The sequence below is a fragment of the Lutra lutra genome, chromosome 9, assembly GCF_902655055.1.
Source record: "Lutra lutra chromosome 9, mLutLut1.2, whole genome shotgun sequence".
In the NCBI taxonomy this organism is placed as follows: Eukaryota; Metazoa; Chordata; class Mammalia; order Carnivora; family Mustelidae; genus Lutra; species Lutra lutra.
The window spans coordinates 87240968-87250400 of record NC_062286.1 but is presented as its reverse complement, the minus strand read 5'-3'; the positions used below and the strand labels follow the sequence as shown (position 1 = coordinate 87250400).

The window sequence follows — 9433 nt, the reverse complement described above, 5'->3', positions numbered from 1 at the left end:
GGGATCACCAGCGTAAAGGGCTCCGCAGGTAGACAGAAGCTCTCAGACACCACCTCTGCTGCCCCTGGCGCCCGGAAAAGGCGTTTTTCCAACTTTTCTCCTGTCTTCCCCCATGGGTTTGCTCCTCACCCCCGCCCCTTGACAAGCCATTCATTAGCTCCAATCACCCCCAGGTCCCAGGGCTGTGTAATTTTATGGGGACGTGACCTGAACTTGGCATTCAGCGCGAGGAGACGTTCCATTCTCACCTCTGTCTCTGATCCTTCTACTGAATCAGGTTTGTTATTGGGATGACGATTCCTTAAAGAAACCCCTTCGTGAGAATCTTTCCCACGCGCCCCTTGGAAATCACCACCAAGGTCAGACCGCTCTATTCCAAAATAGTTCCGGTCTGTAGCATGGCCTTAAATCGCGATATTCTGAAAAGCAGGGATCAAGACAGGATTGAATGGGCAAGGATTTGGTAGGGAAAGTGCCTGTATGAAAAAGAAATAGGGAGGGGGCGGGAAAGACTGGGAGAACCATCAGAGAACCTCACAGGGCGGCCCTCACCTAAAGGAGCGAGGGAGAGGACATGGAGCCGAAGCGTTCTACACTCCCCCGCAGGACATCTGCAGAAGATCGTCGGGCCGTCCTTGAGCAAATGTCACCCAACAAAGGAGCCCCATGTTTCTCAAGACTAGATCTGCTTCAGTATCCTCAAGGCACTCAGTCACGCAATGAGCCACGGGAGGAGGCGTGGCCTCAAAGGAGACACTGGGGGATGTCAACCTGGCCCATGGCCACTTGAGTTCGCTGTAGTCCGGTGTCCACGACAGGCCTTCCCAGGGATGCCACAGTAAAACCTTCAATTTGAACAATCATAAATATGTGCATTGGGAAATGGCATTTGTGGGTTAATACGCTAATCAGACTGCGCACTCTGAGGCCGGATAATTCCTGAACGCTTGAAGATTCTAAACAAAGCCCTCTCCCTAGAAACTACCACAAACCTTCAATCATCTTATTCTTTAACAGGCAGAGTTTGCCACGTATGTGCTAAATGGGCCACACAGATCCACTCCAAGACCAGATTTTAGTGTGTTTTTACACCTCCTTGACAATCACTGTTATGTCGCCTGTTAGATTCACAGGCATTGTAGGTTGTTCCTATAGTCTTAACCACCTTTTAATGCCCATGCCCATACGCCCTGTTTCATTACTGATGTTGGAAATTTGTTTTGTCTGTGCCTCAGCGTGGATGTGAGTCATTTCAAAGCTTATGGCTTCTGCTGTTCTCTCCGTTGTTTTTCTGCTTTGATTCTCATTTTTAGTCTATATCTTTACCAGTTTCTTATTTCTGCTTGTTTGTGGGTTTAACATGCTTTCCCTTTTCTGGGTTCTTGTTGGGGAAGCTTTGATGACCAATTTGTGAGACCTTTCTTCCTCTCGAAGCTAAGCCTTTCCAGCTGTAAATGTCCCATTAGCACCGTTAGCCGCAACATGAAAATGATATATTGACCTTCAATTCAAAACTTTAAAATTTCCTTGGAGACTTCTTGGACTCTCAAGTCCTATATAAATATGTTATTTAATTTCTAAATGTTTGGGAATTTTAAATGTATTAAGGTTGGTTTTAAGGCCCAGAATGTGGCCGATCTTGGTAAACATTCTGTGTGCACTTGAAAAAAATATGTATTCTGCTGTTAGGTTCTAGAAATATGAGTGTTTCATAAATGTCAACTAGGTTGAGTTAATTTACAGTATTTATGTCTTTATTTCTACTGATTATTTTCCTACCAGCTCTCTTAGTTACAGAGAGAGGAGTGTTGCCATCTCCAACGATAATGGTGGATTTGCCTACTTTTCCTTTCTGTTCTGTCAGTTTCTGTTCTGTATATTTGGACGCTCTCTGGTTCAGTGCCTACACCTTTAAGATCTGTACATATTCTTGGAGACACAACCCCTTCATCAGGTCTTGTCCCTCCTTACCCCTGATAATATGTCTTGTTCCAAAGTCTACCTTGATGTTAACATAGCTGCTCCAGCTTTCTTTAATGTTTGCCCCACAAAATCTATCATGTTTCTACTTGTTTGCTAATTTTTCCATTTGTTCTGTTTCTTTTTCCCTTTTTTCTGGGTGTCACTGAAGTTAATTGAACCTTTTAATTATCCATTTTAATTCCACAATTGAGTTATTATTTATACTTGTTTTGGTGTTTTTTAAAGCATCTTCTGGCTTTTAGTGAACCTCCTCCCATGTGCTTTCAAGCCACCAGGACACAGAACCCCCCCACACACCCCCAGCACACACACACACACACACACGCACACACACACCCTTCATCTTCTCTTCAGTTCTTTGGCCGGAGACTTTGACCTTCACCGTGACAGGCTGCCTTGGGAGATTTCCCTTCCCCAGAACTTTGTAGCAGCCTCAGACATACCACATCAATGATGGGAGCACCACAGTCTTGCTCTTGGCAATGTTCACCCATGTCTGCTCCCTGACCAATGTCGGCAGTTTATCAAGGTTGACAGTCAGGCAGAAGCTCGGATTCTTCTTTAAGTGGTAACAGCTCATACCAGCTGCCCCTTGGGTGATATTTGTCAAAGTAAGCCCTGTAGTGGTGCTCTGCCTCCAGCATTACCCAGCCTCCCACGTCTGTGGCTGTGGCTCCCATGGCTCAGAAGTTTCCAGGTTTTCCCTTGTCTGCTCAGCATGTTGGTACTGCTGTGGCCGTGTACTTTGTTTTTATGTATTCTATCAAAACATCATGTATTGCTACTATTTTTGCTCTGCACAGCTAGTTTTCTTTTAGAGCAATTAGAAAGAAGGAAAACATTATTCTTTCCTTTATGTATTTCATTTCCAGTGGTCTTTATTTCTTCGTGTAAATCCACATTTCAGTCTGGTGTTCTATTCCTTCCTGCATGAAGAACTTTCCTTAGCATTTCTTATAGTGCGTTCTCAGTTTCTGTTGGCCTGAAAAGGGCTTTATTCTCCTTCATTTTCAAACACATTTTCAATATATGTAAAATTGTGGGTCGATAGTTATTTTCTTTGAGCTTGTTAAAGATGTCTCTGGCCCACCTAATTTCTGACAAGACGTCCACTGTAATTCTTTTATTTGTTCCTCTTTTGTAATGTGGTCTTTTTGCCCCCTCTCTGCCTTCAGAATCTTCTCTGCCTCTGTGTGTGTGTGTGTGTGTGTGTGTGTGTGTGTGTGTGTGTGAAATGTAAATGATATGCTTAGGTATATAGGTTATTTCTTTATTTTGTGGTTGGTTGGTTTTCTGTCTTGCTTTTTATTTACCTTGTTTGGTATTCTTCGAGCCCTTTGGCCACATGGTTTGGGATTTGTCATTAACTTTGGAAAATTCACAGCAATTGCTACTTCCAATATTTCTTCTGCCCCCTTCTCTCTGTATACTCCTTTTGGGATTCCAGGAACAGGTACATTAGACCTACCGAATCCATCCCACAGCTCTTGGATTCTCTGTCCTTTTTATTTTTCTTCTTTTTGTGGTTCAGTTTATATCATTTTTATTTATTTACCTTCGACTCGTCTGATTTTCTTCAAAGGTGTAAGCTAAGTAAGTCAAGGGGACCAGAGTCTGACTCCTATGTAAGTGTTCCCTCCCTTGGAGAAGGGAAACTGGCCTGCTGGTTGTGGGCTTCACGAGCAGGTGTTGAACCCCTGGCCCTGCCCAGCTCAGGCTCTTGTAGACCACTGCCAGGGCTGCGTCAGCAAGAGCCCCCCTCATGGGACCTGGGGCGATGGGAACTTGTGCAAACACGTCTGTGTTTCTGCCATTCGCTGGATTGTGGGGAATAAATTGCCTTGTTCTGACCCAACATGTCTGTTTTCTACTTTTGGCACTTATGGGGTAAATTATACTTACGATGAGGAGGGGCTCTTCTGACAAGTATGTGTTACTTTGTTTACTTTTATACTGTCTGTCTCCTATCAGAATAGAGGCCCAAAAGCCTTTTTTGTAACAGTTACTCATCTTACTGGGTGGGACAAAAGAAAGGACTGATTGAATGTCTGTCTAAGTGTTGTGATCCTGGGAAAAAGAGGAACTCAGATCTCAAATCACAAAGACCCAAGAAAGTGTCCTTCACTCTCATTATTGTGAATTCCTTAAGCTTAATATTATCCTTTCATTATCCTTAATATTATCTTTGACTTCTACAGAGTGCCTTGTACGTAATACCATATGCAGCAGCATACGACGAGGCCATCCGTAAATGTTAGACTCATGTGTGCAATGTTTCCTGGACTTCAGTACTAAGATGAATCACACACCACGATTGATATTGGACCATTATAATTCTCAAAAATAGTAGCTAGATATGGTTCAGCTTAATGCTAAGCTTCTAATAATTATCTTTAAATCCTTTCTTGAAAGCGTCCCAGGCTGAGAGTCAAAATGCGGAATTAAAAAGATGGATTCAGGGGCACCTGGGTGGCTCACTGGGTTAAAGCCTCTGCCTTCGGTTCAGGTCATGATCCCAGGGTCCTGGGATCGAGCCCCCCATCGGGCTCTCTGCTCCGTGGAGAGCCTGCTTCCTCCTCTCTCACTGCCTGCCTCTCTGCCTACTTGTGATCTCTCTCTGTCAAATAAATAAATAAAATGTTTAAAAAAAAAGATGGATTCAGTACTAAAGATTGCAAATGAAGAGAGCTGGATCTGCGTTCTAGATCTAGTTCTCAGCAACGTCTTTGTCACCGCCTCTTTGGCACTGCGCTGCACATCGGCCCTGAATGCTGAAGGGACAAAGTGATACAAAATATGAATCTGAAAAGATTCTAGGAGTCACCAGAAGCAAGGCCGCATCCCCTTATCTTGGCTTTTTACATAAGAGATTAAGGCATTAGTAATCATGATACATTAAAGGGGATAAAAATTGCCACTTTTTGGAGGGCATTTTGCAATAAATGTCCAATCAAATATTAAATGGGAATGTGTTCTGCGGAAGCTGTTTGCACCTGCAGAGGCCATCCTACAGAAACGTGTGCCCCCATGCACACTGAGGGCCTTACAAGAATGTTCACTGCAGTCCTATTACTAGTGGCAAAATACTGGAAACAGCCTCCATGCTCATCAATACGGGAATGGTTATGAAACAAACTGCATTGCAGCCATGTAACAGAATACTCTGGAACTCTTAAAAATACCAAAGGTAATGTCTGTTTCGTAAAAACACATCCAAAACCTAGTAAAGGAAAAGAGAATATTGCTAAATACATGAAGAGCATTCTAATCACACCTTACTTGTATTAATGTTTTAAAATGTTATATATGTGAGATATTTGTGAAGTCAAACAGAGCCCTTGAGTATGTGTGTGTGTGTGTATGTGTCTGTATGTATTGAGGGGTGGATTTGGAAAGGGAAAGGCAAAGGGATCCAATCTGTTAGGGTTTGATGAGGAAAATAGTAGCCATGCCAGGCACAAAACATTCAAGACAGAATTCGGGTTCCATGGCCATTGGAAGAGCTGGAGGAGTGGATCACAGGGAAGTGGCCACCAAAGGTCAGAGACCACCATGATCTCAGCCTAAGCCCCCAGCAGGCAAGGGTGGAGAGCTGGTGCCCATCACAAGCACAAAGCAAGGATCCCAGGTAGGGCTGAAAAGCTGCTGTGTCCATTGAAGTTGGAGCTTGTGGAAAGGTCTGAGCCTGTCTCATCTGCCCCTAAGGACTCACCAAGTGACGTCCCTACTGTGTTCCACTTTTCAGATCTCATGAGTCTTTCTCCTGGGCCAGTTCTAACTCAGAGCCAAACAGAGCAGGGAAATGCCCCTAGGCCTCAGGTGGGATGGCAGGGCTCATGCTGAGGTGAGACCAGCCATCCAGCTATGGACCTGTACTTTTTTTTGATATGGTTAGACTCTCTGAACATCGCACCTTCTGCTGAATCACAACTCCCAGAGTTCATACAGCCCCCCATGTTGAAAATCCACTTGGGAGAAATTTGGTTCTAACGCAATTACTGAAAATGTGACCACAGCTCCTGTTAATTACCATCTTTTTTATTTTCATTTGAACAGAAATAGATCCCAGAAAATTGATGGGTGTCTATTCAAATGAATCACTAAAAGCCTGCTGACAGCTGCATGCAGAGAATTGTAAATGCCTATCATAATGATTGATGAGACATCGAAAAGCAGAATACCTTGCTTGTTACTTTCAGTCCAAGTGAGAAATCCACATGGGTCTTGCCCTCAGGACGGTTTACCATATGCAGCGACTTGTGATCCATCTCTTGTGGCCAGTCTACATTTCCTGCCATTGAGGCAGATACGCTTATTACCTAGATGGCCACTTCCCTCCTCCACGTTGGCAAGAGCCCCAGTTTTGCCTTGAGACTCAGGTAAATCGTGACAGATCCAAGGCAAACCGGGCAGTCCCATATCAGGAACTGGCTCAGAAGTGGCCAAATGAGGCCTGAAGGGAAATCTGCTGGGGGCGGTTTCTTGGAAAGGTTTTCCTCATTCAAAGGGCCGCAAGGAAGACAGCTCCTCTCTTCACACCAGACCTTATCATGTCTAGACGTGATGCTTAGGACAGCTGGGATCATCCTGAAGCCGTGCTGGTACAGTCTTAGGACAAAGCCCAAGGTGAGGGCAGCACAGAGAGAAGATGATGGAAACTGGTATCTGATAAGATTTTGGAGTCACTGATGTGTCACGCCCCTTCTTTGGTTTTCCAGGGACTTTTAACCCTCGATGTCTTTTGCTTTAAGTCAACTGACTTGAGATTATTTGCATCCCCAAATTGTCTTACCTGATAAAAACTATTTTTATTAGAATTCCTTAATTATGACTATGGGTCATCTTTGTATTTTTTTAATATCAAGATTTTTAATCTATTCATTTGTCGGAGAGAAAGGGAAAGCACAAGCAGGGGGAGTGGCAGGCAGAGACAGAAGCAAGTTCCTCACTGCACAGGGAGCACGATGCTGGACTCACCCCAGGACCCGCGGATCATGACCTGAGCAGAAAGCAGATGCTTAACTAATTGAGCCACCGAGGTGTCCCCATGGGTCATCTTTGTAATAAAATTTAATGATGGTGGGAGTGTTAGGTGAAAGACTGGATTTGGCATTACTCCAGCCTCTTAGCTTCCATATTCTATTAGCTGTTCCTTTATTAGATAATGTGACCATTGATATTTCCACTCTATCATGTTATTTAGTTGCTAACTTCAATCCGTTTTCAATGGATGTGAATGAAAACTGGTAACAAAATCAGGTTCGACTCCAAGAGGAGTCACTGGCGGAGAATGAAGATGGTCTATAAGAAACTGCATTTGTGCTGGTCTAATGCTGCCCCATGATCACTAGGATCTTGCTAGATCTCCATGCTGCCCCATGGTCACTAGGATCTTACCAAACCAAGCTGAAAAAAATCACTGCTCTATGAATAGTAGAACATGTTTTATTGGTTTTTTACTGGTTTTATTCATTGTTTTTGCTTGTATACTTCCTATTAACAGGCTACTTCAGTAATAAATGAGAACTTTTATTTGGAAAAAAAAAGACTCAAGGTAACATCTTTTGGGACATTCCTCTTCTTATCCCTCAGAATACATTTCATAATGATTTGTGGACAGTATGGGCTAAATCAATGTGAGAATGAATGAAGCAAGCTCTGAACTATCTTGGTAATAGGACACAAGGCTATGCTTCTCTACCTCTGTCTCCTGTCAGTGGAGTGAGGGCCCAATCTGGGCTCGTAACCCGGCTTTGATACTTACCAACTGTGAGATTCGGGAACATCACCCGAGAAACACCAGTGCTCTCATCTACATGATGAGGATGCTAGCAAATATTCTTGCTGAGGGCTGTTGTGGTGACTAAAGAAGCTGATGTCTCCTCCCTGCTCCTGATACACACACGCACACGCACACACACGCACACACACGCACATGCACACGCACACGCACACATACGCATAATCACACAGAGTAGAAATAATAATATCATAATCTCAGGTTCAAGACATCCTGTGTTCCAGGGCACCTGGGTGGCTCAGTGGGTTAAGCATCTGCCTTCAGCTCAGGTCATGACCTTGGGGTCCTGGGAATGAGCGCCACTTCAGGCTCCCTGCTCAGTGAGGAGCTGCTTCTCCCTCTCGGTCTGTGCTCTCTCTTGCTCTCTTTCAAGTAAATAAATAAAATCTTTAAAAAAGAGAGAGGAAAAAAAAGAAATCCTGTGTCCCAAGAGGCAGACACGCTCAGCCTTTCGGGGTTGCTGTATCTATCCCCGAGAGAGCACAGTGAGAAGGAGAGGGTTCTTTGTAGATGGCAGCGCCGGGCATCCCATCTCTCCTGGCTTGTGATCCGTCTCCCCTCCCAATCTGCCTCTGTGATTGACAAGGGAATCAGTTACTCCCTGCAAGAAGGACAGAAGGACCATCAGTGGCCAAGCCAGGGACACATTCCAGCAGGGAACGCACACTTATGTTTTGGTAGGTTGGCCAACATCGGGCATCGAGGCTAATGAGATACAGAAAGCTGTAACCCGAGAATTCCCACGTCAGCACTTGTCTAATGTAACATTGAAATATTTCCACTCAAGATGCCAACCTGAATAATTTAAAGATTTTAGAGACTGGGGAGTTAATAACCTGCAAATTATTAGCATAATCATTCAGTCAAGTCTAGACATCAAAGGGTCATCCGTTTTCTGCTAATCTTTCTTCTATATGAAGTTATAATCCATGTGCTCCAGAGAACCCTACCCTAAAAAATCTATAAATGGGACCCTTGATTTGGGAGCAGAGTCCTCATAGGGCAGTAGTTCTCAAAGTGGGGTCCCTGGACCAGGAGCATCAGCATCACCAGGGAACCTGTTAGAAATGCAAATTCTCATCCTCACCCCAGACCTACCCAATCAGAAATTCTGCGGAGACCGAGACATCTGTGCCTTAACAAGCCCTCCAGGGGATCCTGTTGCTCATTCATGTTTCAGAACCTAAGTGAGAGTGGATAGGAGGAAATTAGCAGGACAAGAAATTGCACAGACAGATCCTGAAAAAAATAAATCCATAATTATAACAGCTTAAAAGCGATCTATAAAAAGAATAAAAATACCCTTTCTGTCTGTACAAACTCCCTTGGGGGTACATACTTTGGACAGTATTCAGTGATGTTCAAAGCATTCAGGTTAATTTGGAACAAGAGCTGACGTAGAGCACTGACTTTGTGTCAGGCTCTCCATTAAACCCTCCGTTCTCGCATTCAGTCCTCACAACAGGCTATGACACGAGTGCTATTATTCTCCCCTCACAGATGTGTAATATTAAAACTGAGGAGGGATTTGGGGGCTGTGTGGCCAAGTAAATCCACACACCCTGGGGATAGAATCGAGCCAGTTTCTGGTCCTCTGTCGTGTGCCGTCGGGATCCAGTTCTCTGAACCACAGCACTCGATTCCACCAAC

At 44.1% G+C, this 9433-nt stretch overlaps 1 long non-coding RNA gene across 1 annotated transcript; it reads right to left on the bottom strand.

Moving 5' to 3' along the window:
- Positions 1 to 488: 488 nt before the first annotated feature.
- Positions 489 to 8968, bottom strand: LOC125109033 (uncharacterized). Its single transcript, XR_007130079.1, has 3 exons — positions 8882 to 8968; positions 6165 to 6274; positions 489 to 845 (listed from the first exon to the last, which is right to left on the bottom strand). It is a non-coding gene; the product is annotated as an uncharacterized LOC125109033 (long non-coding RNA).
- Positions 8969 to 9433: the final 465 nt, after the last annotated feature.